This window comes from Gadus macrocephalus, chromosome 21 (assembly GCF_031168955.1).
Source record: "Gadus macrocephalus chromosome 21, ASM3116895v1".
Taxonomy (NCBI): domain Eukaryota; kingdom Metazoa; phylum Chordata; class Actinopteri; order Gadiformes; family Gadidae; genus Gadus; species Gadus macrocephalus.
In genome coordinates, this window is record NC_082402.1 from 19,335,965 (window position 1) to 19,353,014 (window position 17,050).

Below are 17,050 nucleotides of genomic sequence, written 5' to 3' on the forward strand. Positions count from 1 at the left end.
CAAGTTTTTTTTTCCTTTTTTTTTATGTTTGTTTACACAACCTCGTCTATTGGTAAGGTGCATGCCCCGTGGTCGTGAGTTTGAGTCCGAGACAGTGCGTCAAGTCGGACAACACAAATGAAAAGATTATCCATGGAATAGTCCCTTCCATTTCGGTGGAAAACTTTCCAATTCTTCTGTAAAATATTAGCAGTGATACATCCTTTTAGAAGTTCACGTGAATGTAAAAGCTCCAAGGTGGATAGGCAATCTTCATATATTGTATTTATTTTTTTAGCTCAAAGCCAAAAAACAGCCAAGAAAGCGTAGGTCCAATCCCGTAATATCCTCTGCAGCACTGGGACTTTAGCTACAAAACGATTTATATGGTTTGAGATTTTCTGGATGTGTCGAAAACCGTCAATATAGGGCAGGATCTGCTGAGTGGTCAGGTCCCATTGCGTGGGGGGGGGGGTAGGGGGACCGGGTCAGGCCACGGTGTCCCTCTTCAGGATCCTCCAGCGGTCCTTCAGCATGACGCCCGTGCCGCCGTTGTAGTCGTGGTCCAGCAGCATGCGCTTCCAGTTGCCCTCGCCGTGCTTCCTTCCGCGCTATTTGAGCTTCCCGATGAGCAGTTCATCAGTGTCCACGTGGTCCATGGAGCTCAGCAGGGACCCGGTCGGCCCAAAAAAACAATCTGTGTTTTCTTGGGAGTATTTTGTAGTTGAAAGGTGGACAAAGTAGTGTTTTAGTCTCGTATCATCTGTCTTCCTGTGGTGGTTTAGCAGCGGATCCAGACGCGGGTCCTCTCAACATGGTAGCCAGAGAAACGCTTTTGTAGGGCTTGTGCGAAACGTCACCTTTGGGGGTTTGAAGGGGTAGTCTGGCGTGAAAGCGATGTCCAGGAAGAAGACTCCTCCCTCGTACACGGAGCCCGGGGGTCTCAGGATGGTGGAGCGCCACTCATAGATGTTGTCTCCCTTGGGCCCGGCGCTGCAATTTGGCGAATTGACAAAGACCGCAAATGCTTTTGAACAAAGACCGCTGGGCTTTTCCCTCTTCGCTCGCCGCTAACTAACCAGGGAATCCTGGTTAGTTTATTTTCCTCCGCTTAGCGCCACTCATAGATGTTGTCTCCCTTGGGCCCGGCGCTGCAATTTGGCGGAGGGTCCAGTGTGATGTCTGCCAATTCCTTCTGAATCCTTTTGGCACTGGTGGACAGTAACTTGGAGGTCTTGTTCATGCTGGCTTTGCTTTCCCGTTTCTTGCGAGGAGTGCAGGAGGGGGACCAGAACACACAAACAATAAAGAACCCAAACCCGTTAACCCCACTTAACCTAATAACACAACAAGTTATACAAACGAAACATGAAGACAACAAATAGGCAGTTTTTCTTTTTGAACAAAACATTGAATTCGATACATTCAATGTCAAATAAAACAAGTAAATACATTTTTTTAATCTGAAGCCAGCATGTCCTCTTTAAACGGTTTAATACTGCTGGCTTTTCTGCAGCAACGTCTTCCTTTCCAGCGGTTTTGGAGATTTGTGCTCCCATGCTTTTGGTTTAACAAAGGAACCCAATCGATGAAATTAATGAACAAAGACCGCAAGAGAAAAAGCGTGATTGTGGAGCTATTGACCCAACATCATGTGTGGGTGTAGTTTTCTATAGAAGTTTACATGTCCCTTAACTTAAAGAAAAGAAAAAGGAAATGCTTTTGAACAAAGACCGCTGGGCTTTTCCCTCTTCGCTCGCCGCTCGCGTTGAGCTGTTCTTGGCGATGCACTGGTCCGGTCAATCCAGAGGTCCAGAGCTGCTCCTCCTCAGAGTCTGTCTCTTCAATCTGGTCAGGGCTGTATCTGGTCCTCTTCGAGGACCAGATACAGCTTATAAAAACAGACCAAAATATCTTCAAAACAAAATCAAGAATACAGGTACCAAGTGAGAAAAACAATACATTTCTACAAAACTAAAATAAATGACACGAATGATGTCCCACTATGGCATCGGTCGAGAGTTGAAGATTAAACCACAGTCATCGTCTCGTTGTTTTTTAAAGCTTTACAGAAGCTCAAGAATGCAGTTACCCTCAAACATGTTTACTAGCAAACAAACAACCACACACATAAACAGGTACATATACCTGCTTACACAGACACACACACTTATAAAGGTAAGCAGAAATCGTATTTTCACATTATGTGACAGGAAGTACCTAGGTGAGCAGACTGAAACATTTTTGTTCCGTTTCCTCTCCTAAACCAGGGACAGAAATGAAATCTTATTTACAGACTGAGACTGAGAATAGAGACCCTTGTTGGTGTCCATATTTCGATGGTCGGCCGTGATCTTCGTTCTCTGGGTTACTGGGTTAAACTCGCTTGGCGTAGGGTTTTTAGCCAGGCATTGGAGGGCCTTGATCTCGACGTCCTGGCACTGTCCTGGCAGGTTTTATTTAACAATCAACGTGAAACAATCAAACTATGAAGGAGTCGCGGTCTCTCTCGCTGCCACGAGCCCTTCCTTCCTGCTCCCGACCCGTGCTGTGCTGGTCCTCCTCTTAAGATGGCTCCTCCGCTTTCGGCCAGGTGTCCCCCAATCACCCTGATTGAGGAGCCGAATGGGCTGCTCTCCATCGCCGGCTGGTGGGTGGGGGTGGTATACCCAGTCCTTTACGGTACCCCGGGCCTGTCCAGGCCGAGGCTTCCGTGGCGGGATGCCACAACGGACACAAGGCTTTCTTTGTTTTACGGGCATTTATAGATCCAAGTGTGACCGGCTGAATCTGCGTTGTGTTTGCCTGCAGTCAAAGTGTTCATTTTGTTTTGCTAAATCCAGATTTTTTTTTCAGTCATGATCTTTTGGAATTGGCTGCAAAGACAGCGCACACAACACGGGCTTGGGTGCCTTCTTGGGGGCTCTTCTTGGCCGCTTCCTTCTTGTACATCAGTAATAACAGGTTTTGCAGTCATATAGATATTCAGAGCTCTGAGAGAAGATGGGAAACATAATCCAACAGGAAAAGGCTTCCTTAACAAAGCATGGAACATGAGAATAAAGCTATTGATCACATGGATATCGATGTGCTCCTCCTCAGAGTCTGTCTCTTCAGGTGAGCAGACTCTCACCTGGCCGGACTTCTCTCTCCTCATGAAGGCTGGAGCCACAAAGGACAGGCCTGAAAACACACTGTTGTTCTTCTTCTTGGCTTTCTTTGGGGTAGCCTTCTTGACGGTGGCGGCAGGCTTCTTGACAGCAGCCTTCTTGGCTTTAGGGGCAGCAGCCTTCCCCTAAAAAGGTTTTTATTTATTCTTTTCCCTTCCACACAAAAACCAAGCCGACCAATCTGAAATCACCTAAACAGGCTTGATCAGGTTAATCTCAGATTAGTGGTTTAGAGTTTTGGACCAATAATAGCAACCTGCAATAATATAAGTACACCAGGTAACTGTACGTCCACACCAGGAGCGACCAAAGCGCTCACAAAGTTTCGCTGCGAATCTTTCTGTTCGATTTGGTCGCTCAAGTCGCTCATGACGTACAATTGAATTATGCAGACGCATTTAAAGGAGCCGTATGCGTTTAGTAGGCCCTACAGACAGCCATATCAAATAGTGAACTCTCCCATACACCTTGGCCATATTGCCGGGACGGTTTTGCTTGTTCGATAAAGTGCTTCGACAACAAGTAGGACAGTGATTCCCCCCAATATAAAAAAAAATCCTAAAATGTAGGCTAATTACAACCGAGAACAAAAAACCCTGCGTGCTGTAGTAGTTGAAATATGTTTCACTGATCTGGATCTGCAAATCATGATCTGCACTCATTCGTCGCATTCAAAACAAATAGACATTAGCGCACATGGCTAATTTGCATACGTGCACAGGACTGGTTGGCTCCGCAAGGCAAATAATGGAACATATCTATCTATCTAGGTCTTTCTGTCTATCTATCTATCAACGCGTGTCTAGTTTTAATGTGATGTATTGTGTGTATGTCCAGTCAGACTTGTTCTGTGTGGTCTTGTAGGCTACTGTCCTGTGTGGGCCGAACCACCTAAATGGATTCCCGACGATTTGTGTCGTTTGGTATTAATAAAGACTTGACTAGGCTATCTATCTAGACTATTTAATTAACAATTATTCACCTCAGGCTCCGTGAATAGTGGGGAATAGAGGGATAAAAGACAAGAGATATATCCCTTGTCATTTATCCCTCGTCTTGTCGATTAGTTTGTTTATGTGACGATTTCAAAAACTTTTTTGGTTTTGTTTAAAGCATGCTACACGCGATTGGTTGGTTAGATTGGTGGCATGTAGAGCAAATTAAAATGAGTCCTGCTTAAATACGAACGTTCTAGATGTAGCCTATAAATACTCCCGCTTATCATCACTTGATATCCAAACCACTATGGCGTTTCGATCTCTGAACTGAAAAAGGGTGGGTTCGTACAACACCGGGTGCCCAGTTACAGCCGCGATTAATACTTCAGCCGACATTTTGTTCAGTGAGTGAATAAAGGTAGGTAGGAACCAAAGTGCCTGCTGATGTTCCCTGGGATCCACGCAAGCGAAGAGCGTCTACATTCCGATTGGCTGTCAGTGTTTGGCCGCTGAAGCGAATAATAGTCATTTGCATAAAGTTAAACAGTTTTCAACTTCTTTTTGACGCTCTGGTCGCTCAACTTTGGCCGCTGGTAGCGTTGGTCGCTTTGGTCGCTCTTGCCCATAGAAAGTGAATGACTTCCGGCGATTTGGTCGCTCAATTCGCTTCTGGTGTGGACGGACAGTAAGGGGGTTGATATCACTTCTGGACATTCAAATGATCACAAGTCTGGAGTTTCTACGCTAAAAGAGTCTAGACACGCACACGCACATTTTTCATAAGCACTCGCCACGTTATCCGAAGAGATCAGATGGTATTTACAATAGATGCATCACTATGAGGACTTATACATTATGTACACATTAGTCTGACATACTAAAAAACACACAAACAGAATGAAGAGAAAGAAAACAGAACAAATAAAAACAAAAGGTGCCATTAAAAATAATAAAAAAATACATCTCTATCTTGACGTTGTGTAAAATGAAAGCCAGGGTTCGCAATACGAACCCTAACCCTCGTATTGCGATGGTCGGCCGGCCAGAGAAAAATTAAAAAATAAAAACAATATATTGGTCGGGATATTCATCTTTTGATTTCCCTAAAATTGGCATTGGACATGATGATAATCTATTGCCGTACGGGGAAGGTTCGGGACTCAAAGGGAAATGGTTCTTCTTTTTAGTTTGTATTCAAGTTTTTTTTTCCTTTTTTTTTATGTTTGTTTACACAACCTCGTCTATTGGTAAGGTGCATGCCCCGTGGTCGTGAGTTTGAGTCCGAGACAAAAAACAATCTGTGTTTTCTTGGGAGTATTTTGTAGTTGAAATGTGGACAAAGTAGTGTTTTAGTCTCGTATCATCTGTCTTCCTGTGGTGGTTTAGCAGCGGATCCAGACGCAGGTCCTCTCAACATCGTAGCCAGAGAAACGCTTTTGTAGGGCTTGTGCGAAACGTCACCTTTGGGGGTTTGAAGGGGTAGTCTGGCGTGAAAGCGATGTCCAGGAAGCGATGTCCTCTCCACATCATATCCAGGGAAACGCTTGGTCGCGTTGAGCTGTTCTCGGCGATGCACTGGTGGTCGCACCCGCGGTCGTATTGCGATGGTCGGCCGTGATCTTCGTTCTCTGGGTGACCAGATTACATTTGAAACACGTGCAAGGGTTTAAAATGAGCTTCAGGTGTATCGTGTTGGACTCGTCTATTGATAAGGTGCATGGCCCGTGGTCGCGTTGAGCTGTTCTCCCCCTCCAGAATCTTGGACTGGTTGAAATCTGTGACCTTAATGAGACAGGTCTTTGCCTGAGAAGCCAATAGATTATTCTCGGGTTTCAGATCTCTGTGGATGATGCCATTCCTGTGGAGGTACTCCACTGCCATCAGCATCTGGTAGAAGGGTTTGTTCGTCACTTAACTTATTTGAGTTAATAGAATTGCTCAAAATATAATAAGTTAATAGAATTGCTCAAAATATAACCGTTCATAAAGCCCTTTCAATAACCCAAAACAAATAAGGTTACAACGGGAATCCCGTGGAGAAATGAATAGCCATAAGTGTAATACTAATATTCATCCAATGATTGACAGATCCCCGTAGCCTTCCGAAGCCTTCTTGGCTTTAGGGGCAGCAGCCTTCGCCGCTGGCTTGATGCATTGTGTGTGTGTGCATGGGTCTTTGTACATGTCCATGTCAGTGTTACCAGTATACAATCATCTTCCCCAGTTAAAGTGTGTTTTTCTCGAATATATTCAGAGTGTTTGTGTGTGTGTGTCTGCATGGCCCCTGTCCGGGAGGGCCAGGACCTCGTCAGGGGGGCTCCGGTCTATGTCTGGGGTGGCATGGGAGAAGTTGGGGGTCGGCTCCCGTGACCCAAAGCATTGTGCGGGGGAGCTGGGCCCTGGAACACAAGGGTCAAGTGGTGTTATTCTGGGATGGATGAATAGTGTTTGACTGCTTGGGTCTTTGTATATTCCCATGAGACTGGGAGATAGATAGGATCTTCTCCCCAAGTTAGATGTGTTATTCTGGGATGCTATACAATCTTTCCAGTTGGGTGTTGTGTTTTCTTTGGCTTCGGTCAGCCGGCCTGCAAGTGCTTTTAGGCTGCAAGAGCTCATTCAACAAGCCGACAGCATAACACTGAATGTATCACTGCTAAACTCCAATTCAACGCATAGCAATTTAGAAAACATCTGACTATATTAAATTTAACAAGAAATAGGAAACCACGTAAACCACATCCTGAGCGTTGATGTTCCACACGACCCAAACAAACTATGGCGTAGATAGACTACTGTTTTTCCTTATTAAAGACTGCCGAGGGAAAGTTCTTCTTCTTAGAGAAAAAGCGTGATTGTGGAGCTATTGACCCGACATCATGTGTGGGTGTAGTTTTCTATAGAAGTTTACATGTCCCTTAACTTAAAGAAAAGAAAAGAAAAAGGAAATGATCATTCATGAACCGGTCCCATCAGGAGGTGGTTTCCCTTATATAATCTGCCCTCCGTCTGTACGTATACACACAAGAGGGAAAAGCTGGGCTTTTCCCTCTTCGCTCGCCGCTACTAGGGGAATCCTGGTTAGTTTCTTTTCCTCCGCTTACTGATATGCTTAAGTTCAGCGGGTTGTCTCGTCTGATCTGAGGTCGTATTCGAGATTGGTTGTGGTGTGGCCTTCCTTCCCAGAGAGTTAACAAGTGTCTGCTGAAATATGTTTGAAATGATTTACACTTTGTTAGTGATTCAGCCTAAGTAATACAGCTACAGTAGTTATATCAAGGTCAAATAACACTTATGATTTGTTCAGACCGAAGAAAACTGCATGACAGTACAGACTCTCCACCTTGAAAGATTTACTCAGTATAGGATAGGATAGGATATATTTATTTCTCATTGGACAGAAGTACAACGAAATTCAGTGCACTCACGTACTGGTCTCATTTAAAAAGGTAACAAAATAAATAATAAATAAAGAAAGAAAATACGTTCAACATTTCGTTCACTCACTACATTCATGTCGTCACACACTATACCGTTAACTTAGTGCCATTGTATGCCTAAAAAATAGTAAAGGAAAATAGTATGCCTTAAAATAGTGGTACAAATATGTAAAGTGCTGAGCATTGCATTACATGTGGACGTCATGGATTAATACTGTCGGAACTAGTGCATTTATTTTCAAGTCAGAGTTAAGTATGGTGACTGCTTTGGGATAGAAACTGTTTATGAATCTTGTGGTGCGTGTTCTGATGGACCTGTAACGTTTCCCTGAGGGCAGCAGTTCAAACAGATAGTTGGCAGGGTGGTATGAGTCTTTCATAATGTTGTGTGTCTTCTGCAAGCATCGGGAGTTGAAGATGGTGTCCATGGTAGGTAGCTGTTGGTTGATGATGTTTTGGGCGGTTTTAATAATCCTCTGCAGTGACTTCCTGTCTGCAGCAGAACTGCTACCGTACCAGGGCAGGATTCCATAGGTGAGCACACTCTCGATGGAGCAGCGATAGAAGGACCTTAGGTGCTGTTGTGAGAGATTGACTTTCCTGAGTGTGTGGAGAAAGTATAGCCGCTGCTGTGCTTTCTTAACTATTGCTGTTGTGTTTATTGCCCATGATAAGTTCTCTGAGATGTGTATGCCCAAGAATTTGAAGCTGGACACCCTCTCCACCGTCTCCCCGTTGATGTGTAGTGGTGTGTGTGTGTGTCCTGCTTCTTCCTGTAATCAATGATCAGTTCTTTTGTTTTTTTGATGTTGAGGCTCAGGTTGTTCTCTGAGCACCACTCTGTCAGCCTTCGAACCTCCTCTCTGTAATAGGCCTCATCACCTTTGGTGATCAGACCCACCACAGTTGTGTCATCTGCAAATTTCACTATGGTGTTGGTAGTGTGAGATGGGGCACAGTCATGTGTGTACAAGGAGTAGAGTAAAGGGCTCAGTACACAACCCTGTGGGGCCCCTGTGCTGAGTGAGAGTGGGCGAAAGGTGCGGGCCCATTCTGCAATATAGGATATTGATTGTACAGGTACTTTCCAGGCGACGTCACCTTTTAGCATTGGCTCAGCTCGCTTGGAACCTAGAGCGAGGCGGTACTAAAAAAAGCAGCCACTTCAGGTACCAGATACCATGTTTTCACGGTGGAAACGCAAAAAATGCGAGCTGAGTCGAGTCGTGTCGAGCTGGTACCATGCAGTGGAAAAGCGGCATAACCGTTCAGTAGTTCAGTTCTATATATTTATTATTCGTGTTAGGGTTAGGTTGGGGAGCATAAGACTCAAAGAAGCTTTGGGCATAGATTTTTCATTCGTGCTCCTCGGTTAGTTTTAAGATAGGATAGATTTCTCGTTGTTCGTTTGGTGTTAAGATGGGAAAGATTTTCTCGTTAGTGCTCCTCATTTGGTGCCTCATAAGGCTAAAGATTAAGGTTAGGGGTCGGGATAGCCACTCGGGTTAAGGTTAGGGAATAAGGCTAAAGGTTAAGGTTAGGATTTAGGTAAGTGGTAGGAATAGCCACTCGGGTTAAGGTTGGGGAATAAGGCTAAAGGTTAAGGTTAGGATTTAGATAAGTGGTAGGGATAGCCACTCGGGTTAAGGTTAGGGAATAAGGCTAAAGGTTAAGGTTAGGATTTAGATAAGTGGTAGGGATAGCCACTCGGGTTAAGGTTAGGGAATAAGGCTAAAGGTTAAGATTTAGATAAGTGGTGGGGATAGCCACTCGGGTTAAGGTTAGGGAATAAGGCTAAGGGTTAAGGTTAGGATTTAGATTTAGAGTGGTAGGGATAAAGTCTAAAGAAAACAGTTCCATACACTGCATAACCCCAGGAAATGTTAAAACAATTACAAAATAACCTGCACCTCATATATAGCATAGCATCAGGTAATTTAATATTGTTTAGTTTTAAATAAAGCAAGAAAAACTTGCCCCAGATTTATCCTTCGCCTTCGTTGGTCATTTTGGTATGATAACTATGAAGTCGAAGGGAGGGAATAGTATCTAACGTGTGTGAGAGAAATATAGTAGAGCTACTTCGAGATGCAGGCTCTCTGCGGGTCTGGCTATGTGTTCTGCCCTCCAATCTCTCTGTCGACTTTTATAGGGTCAAGTGGGCGTGGCCAACGTGACGTAATGGTTCCTCCCTCCTCGCCTGTTTAATGGTGTCTGATCCCGCTTCCTATTGGCTATGTGAGGGTTATGCAATTTGTGTGTTAGCTCCTGCTTCCTAGTGGCTATGTGGGGGCAGTTTATGTGCTTAAAATCCGTAACAATATCATTCTAAATAAATACAAAATGGTTTTAGGGGTGGGTTTAGGGAATAAAGCTAAAGCTTAGGTTTAGGATTAAAAACAAACTTTTTAAATTTTAAATGTTGAAGGGTTTAGGTTTAGAGAGAGTGAGAAGAGTGGTGGGGGGAAAGGGTGGGGAGTCAGAGGTAAGGAGGTGTGGGATGTCTGTCCCTACATTCTCCCCTGCCTTTCTGGGCATCTCTGATATCCTATTCACATCTCAAACCCAGAGGGCAGAGGGGTGATAGGACGTTGAAGGGTTTAGAGTTAGAGAGGGTGAGAAGAGTGGGGTAAGGGAGAGTGGGGAGTCGTATGGACTAAAATGTCCTGTAGGTTTTTATTACGGTGGTAGGACATTAGTATTTTAAAAGAAGCGAGTGGGGCGGTTTGAGGTATGGCAGAATTAAAATATTGCTTTATAGCTTGCTTGAGGGGGCGGGAGTTGTCGCGAAAATGTAGTAATTAATGGAATTAACTTTTGTTCTGTGTTCTTTTTTTCAGGGAGAACGGGCCGGTCTGGCTGGAAGAGGGCGGTCACTTCCCCTTTAATAGTCAGAAGAAAACGTTTGGAATAGCCGCGAGGTCTAAGGGCCTTGAAAAGGGTCCTGGTGGCCTCCTCTACGTGATGAGGTAGCGAGCAGATGCGGTGGAAACGGATTAGTTGGGACTTGATGATGGAGCTGAAAGTATGCCGGGGATGGTAGCTGGTGTTAAATAATAAGGAATGCCTGTCAGTGTCTTTAAAATAAACCTTGGTTGCTAATGTTTTGTGTCCATCCTTCGTGTCTGTGAAGAAAACTACTGTGTCTAGGAAGGGGACCTGCTGGAGATGGAGAGTGTGTTTGAGTTTGATACGGGGGTGGTGTGAGTTAAGGATATGTATAAAATGGTTAAATTCCGTTTCTGATTCGTCCCAGAGGCCAAAGATATCATCTAAGTAACGGAAATAGACTAGGGGGCGTGACGGGCATTTAAGGAATGCAGATTCCTCCCAGTCTGCCAGATAAATGTCCGCGTAGGCCGGTGAATATTTCCTTCCCATTGCGCAGCCGCATATTTGTTGCGGGTAAGGGTAATTTCTAAAAACTTTAAAATAAATGTGTCGGGACGAGATGAATCCGGTGACGAAGACAATGCTTTCTTCACAGCCTCGAGGCCCAGGACAGTGTCGATGTTCGTGTACAAGGAGTCAACGTCGATTGAAAAGATAAACGCGTTATCAGGGACGGTGAGATTCTTCAACTTGTTGACAAAGGTGTATGTGTCCTTAAGGTAGCTCGGGTGAGTGTGAGATAGGGGGTTAATGTAAAAGTCTATGAACTCCGCCAGGTGGTATGATTCGGAGCCACAGTCGCTAACTATGGGGCGTCCTGGAGGAACCACGAATGGAACAGTCCAATTCTCTGGGGGTTTATGTATTTTGGGGAGAAGGTAAAATAATCTCGCCCGAGGGAGATCCGGGCCGTATAGGTAGTGTGCCTGTTTTGCGCTGATGAGATGCTTTTTCCTCATCTGGTCAATTAAAAGCCTAACCATTGTCTGAGTCTCAAGGTACAGAGGATCCGTGAGAGGGCGATAGTAGACCGGGTCATTAAGTTGACGTGTCGCCTCCAGAATGTAATTAGTACGGTCCTGTATTACAATTTGCCCTCCCTTATCCGCCGGTTTAATAATAATCTCATGGTGAGATTTTAGTTTGTTGAGGGCCTGTTGTTGATGGACAGTAATATTGGCCTCCCCTACAGGACGTCGAGGTCGGAGGTCACGGAAGGAGCGGAGGTCCTGATCGATGAGCTGGCGTATAGGCTTCGAGACGGACTTCAAGGCTGGTTCCCAGATAGACGGCGTAGTAAAAGGTAAGTAAAAATAATCTGTTATATTTAAAATAATCGAGAATTTTTAACCGTCTGTGGTAAGTATGTAGATTTCGTCTCAATAGGTCACGGTCTGGGAGTGACGGTGTCGTGATGAAGGTGAGGCCTCGTTCGAGGATCTCCTGAAAAAGTAACATAGTTACGCCATTAAATGCGTTTATGTAAACATTGTTAGCGAGAAATGTGCATTTTACTTTCATAATGTTCGCTCTGTGAATGTGAAGGATGGTTGGTTTGATAGTTATGACGAAGAGGGAACGCTCCATTCACTTGCATGGACAGCGTCTCTGGTTGCTATGCAACCTCAACGTCTTGGCGGACTATTTCTCTGCTGATCAACACTACGAATGCTGGAAACACACCATGTGAAGTTATTTAACCCGATTATTGTTATTTATATCTGAGATTATTTAATCTAACCCGATCCAAGCTCTATCATGCACCCAAACACGGCGGCGTTTGGGTTTCCTTCCTCGGACTCCTAAATCAAGCGCAGCCACAGGCGCGTAGCTGCGTACGTAGGACCATTTTTGACACAAAATGGTCAAGCAACATTTTAGCTGCGTTACGCACGTAAATCTTACGCGGGTTACGCGTTTGGTGTGTTCGTACCTTAAGCGTCAACAGTGTGTTGAGATAACCAGCACGTGAGTCAACGTCCTCGATATTCTCCCTCACAAAGTCATTAAAAGACTTGACACAACGGAGTTGGGTGGCGGATAGCCTGATAGATACCGTTATGAGGGGAATTGCAATGCGAGCCTGGGGGAATGTTTATCTGGCCGTCCTAATTAAACGTCGGGTGTCCTTAATTATTGTGATAGCTGTCTGTTGTCTAAGGCAGTTGTTTATGCCAATAGACAATAAGATGAGCTTAGTGTCCGATCTGGGAGATGTGTGTTTCTGCAAGATGGCTGTTAGATGTCTTAATGTGGCTCCTGGAAAGCTATCTATCTGGATGTCGTCCATTTTTCTTTTTGGGATGCGGGCCAAGTTGGAATCACCCGTGATAATCATGTGTTTTCTAATAGACAGGGACCACATAGTGGCTTTGCGGTTCGTAGGGGGGTGTATGCAGGGCTGGTGGTAGGAAGCACTGAGCATAGGGGAAGAGAAAAGGGAAGGAGAAGTCGGGGTTTGGCGACTCGGACCTTTCCCCACTGGGACAAGGGCAACAACAGCAGGAGTGGTCAGAGGAGGCGTGAGAGGGCAAGGGTGAATCTCCACGCAACCTGCGAGTGAGTCAGAGTTCTGAATTGAGCCATTCTTAGTGATGATTATCTTGTTCCTTGTCATGGAAGATAACACCGCCTGACCAGGTGGTGGAGTGGTCAGCGCCGGCGAGGAGGACGACGGACAGAGTCGCTTCCGGGTCGCGGCACTTGCGAGGGAGAGACGGTTGGGTCTAGGGGCTGAGGAAGCGGGAATGGTGACTGGGGGCTCCGGGTCCGGCGTGGGAGATCCAAGGCTCGTCTCCAGGACGCCAGGAGGGTCAATGACTGCCGAGGTGGTCCGCACCGGTGGGACGACCGGAGGAGGACGTGGCCTGGTCACTGGTAAGCGCTGTGGGCCTTGTGGTAGCGGAACGCGGCTAGGTCGCGGTGGTTGAGGGGCAGATGTAGGAAAACGTCGGGTTAAGTTAGGGCATAGAGTTGGAAGGGTAAGAAGGGAAGGAATAGTTAGTGGCCTGGACGGTAGCATTACAGTTTTTCTCAGTCGCTTTGGTACATTTCTCAGATCAGAATTGAAATTTGCAAAGCAGTAAGTGCATTTCTCAAAACAATGTGTTCAAATAGCAAAACACCATGGATTAACTGCAAAAGCCAGCCTCTTGCTCAAAATCCTTAGTTCATCTCTCAAAAGTAAATATCTGTTTCAATGAACATGTCAGTGCCATCAGAATGACAAGTCCTTGTGTCATTGTCTACGGATAAGACAGTCAAATTCCTTAGTCATGTTGTCAATATAACAGTGTACTCTGGAGGGATGTTCTGATGTAAACTATGTCTAAAGTTTTGAAGACAATTACTGTAAATTGTAAGTTACACCTTAGTGTATGTGGGAGATTGATTGCAAGAGATTGGACAAGATTCACATTTACGCTTTGACTGTTTGTGCTGTAATTTGTTGACAGACCATGTCATTGCTCGAAATGTGAACATAGGAAAATCTCCTTATGGTAAACTGTACATGCATTGCTGTAGGAATTACAGTGCAGTCATCCTACAACTCCTGACGTTCCTGTCTGTTGGGCCACAAATTCTCAGACAATGTAACATTGTGTTGTGCTCCAGCTATATACTTGCCAGTTCATGGCTCAGGAGATGCACCTTTGAGCTATTCCAGTACTGGTTGATCGTTGGTTGATCTAACACTTCACAGATTTCCCTTCTTTAGGGAAAGTCAAGATTCACCTGGTAGCAATTGACCAATTCAGGACAGATATAGAAAAAAGAACAAAAAAAAGTCTAATGCCAGCGTATAGAAATGTATAGAAATAGGCTTGACATATTATGACAACTTGTTCAACCATTTTGCATGTAAAGACTTATGCAATGAACTAATACCTAAATGTTGTGGGGGTGAGACTATTCCATAGAGACCATTACAATACATTTTGATCAACATGATATAAGCAATTGATAATGTAGGAAAGAGCAGAGAATTGTACATAATCATGTGCATGGATGTACCAAAGCATTCGCAACGTGTTCAAATAAATGAGAAACTGTTTTCATGTGCACAAGTGACACACTGATGTGAAGATTGAACAGGTAGTTTTGTGAATTTCAATTCTGATCTGAGAAATGAACCAAAGCGACTGAGAAAAACTGTAAGGTGTTTCGATGCTTGAAAGGTGCCATAGTGGACTGTGGTCATCTGGGAAGCGGTGGAAAGGCCCCAAGGTCCGAGAGGAGCAGCGGAGTGGCAGGCGGTGGCGGATCCGAGGCCGACAATAGCAGCCACAGTGCGGAGATGGAAGACGGAGTAAGGGGTCTGGCATAGCGCTGGTGGGCCCACCGAAGGGCTCTGTCGAGGGCCTCATTATTAAATGGCCCCAGGTTAGTACGGATCTTTGCTATAGTATGTGTATAAATAAAATTTATTATTATTATTATTATAATGTTGTATTAAGGTCTTTACATTTATAATCATGTCCTCCATTGTGTTCTCTTTGATTTGGTTTAAGACCAGATCGTCAGGTGCCGCCGGTTTAATGAATGCTGTAAGTTGAGCCACTTTCCTAGCCATCCCTAATGGTGGGATGCCTGTTCTAATAGATTCTTCTAGAATTTCTGTATGATGAATTGATTGTAATATTTGAAAATAATGTTTGATTAATTTCGGGTCTAGATCGGTTGAAGGACTCGACCCGACCGGAGTCAATTTTATGTGTTTCTGTGGGTCTGTAAGGTGAGTGGGCCTACCCAATAGGCTAAACCTATTTCTAAAATCATTAGCCAAATAAAAAAGGCCTAGGGCTATTGACAAAAAGAGGAGGGGGTTTGGGAGTTGGAGTTTTTAAAAAAGAACCAACAAAGAGAAAAGAAGGAAAAGATAAAAGAGAGATGTAAAATCAACCAAATTAGAATAAGGTTAAAACCGTAGCTTGCCAAAGATGGCGATTAAAACAATAGATGCAGTTGTAACCATAAGATAAACAAAGAATGTAAAATAATAATAATGTCATAACCGGTCAGCTGGTGCAATGTCTTTTAGCTAGGAGGCATGGTTAGCTTAGCAAGAATAAAATCGATTTCCCCAATCGGTTCTGTCGAGTAGTCTTTAGCTGGGAGGTAGGCTGTGCTTGGGTAAGGTGACAGGATGTCGTTGATCCGCCCGATGGGGTTGTAGAATATCCCAAAAACTGATTACAGTCCAAAGTTAAAAAAAAAGCTGAACACGTAGATGTCTCTGTACTCACCAGCCAAAAAAGCATTTGAAGGAGATTTGATTAAAACCAAAGGGAATGAGGTAATTTCCACAGGTGTTAAAAAAGTATAAAGTTGAATCGCTCCAAAATGCAGGTTGACCAAGTAAAAACAGACTTTGTTTAAGTTAAAACAAACAAAGTAAAATAATTAAAATAAAGTACATCCAAATTAAAAACTCCAAAGTTGCTAAAACAACAGTTCACCAGAATAACTGACTTTACATCCACAGAAATAGAGAGCGTTCCTAACGTTTCACCCGGTTAGGCTTCGTCAGAGGAAGGGTTAGGGTTAAGGTTTGAGGCCAATTTAACATAGGGTTTAATAGCCAATTTGGAAAGTCCAGATTCAGCTCGACTGACCCCCCTCCAATTTGGACTTTTTGACAGAGTGTCACCATTGAACAAGTGTAAAGTTGGACCTTCGAATTTGGAAGTTGGACCTTGGATTTGGATGTTGGAAGTTGGAAGCTGGATGTTGGAAGCTGAAGTTGGATGTTTGAAATTTGTACTCCCGTACTAAAGGGCGGCAGCACTGAGTCAAAAAAATGTACGTCTGGATTTGGAAGTGTAATTCGAAAAACCTCTAGGGGCAGTAGTGCTCCATGGTAAAACTAAACATCAGTAATTTGGAAGTTGAAAATGTATTCAAACACTAAGTCCACCGACAGCAATCGGTTCATGTCTACGATTTGGAAGTTGGAAGTAGGTAAATTTCCTGAAGTTGGAAGTTGGAAGTTGGTTAAAAATCAATGTATAATCTAAGTCCACCAACAGCAATTGGCTGATGTCTACAATTTGGAAGTTGGAAGTAGGTAAATGTCCTGAAGTTGGAAGTTGGTTAAAAATCAATGTATAGTCTAAGTTTTGTCAGAATTTTTGTCAGAGTGTCACCATTGAACATATGTCGATTTGGAAGGTGGAAGAAGGTAAATGTCCTGAAGTTGGAAGTTTTGTCAGAATTTTTGTCAGAGTGTCACCATTGAACATATGTAGATTTGGAAGTTGGAATTTGGAAGTGTGACCATTGAACAAGTGTGGAGTCGGAAGTTGGAATTTGTCAGTGTCACCATTGAACATGTGTAGATTTGGAATCTTCCCCATTGACAATAAATGTAGAGGCGGTTGTTGCACTTACTTTGTTTGGTGAAGTTGTCTGGTAGTCTATCGGCTAGTCTGTGTTGGCTCCAAGCTCTAACATGAATGAAAAAATAGATGAATAGCTTTGTTATTACAGTATACATTCCCACTATGTACTTTTCTGTTCTAATTCACTATTCTGTCTGTTCCAGCGTGTTGCGGGGGTGCTGGACTGGATGCCTGGACTCTCCTCATGGATATCCGGCCAGATCCCATTCACCATTTTATTATGATGTGCA

General features: G+C 44.1%; 1 protein-coding gene across 7 annotated transcripts in view; it reads left to right on the forward strand.

The window, feature by feature from the left end:
- LOC132449982 (NACHT, LRR and PYD domains-containing protein 12-like) overlaps window positions 1-17,050 on the forward strand; it is a 182,311-nt gene that overhangs the window by 40,970 nt on the left and 124,291 nt on the right. The window lies entirely within an intron of this gene.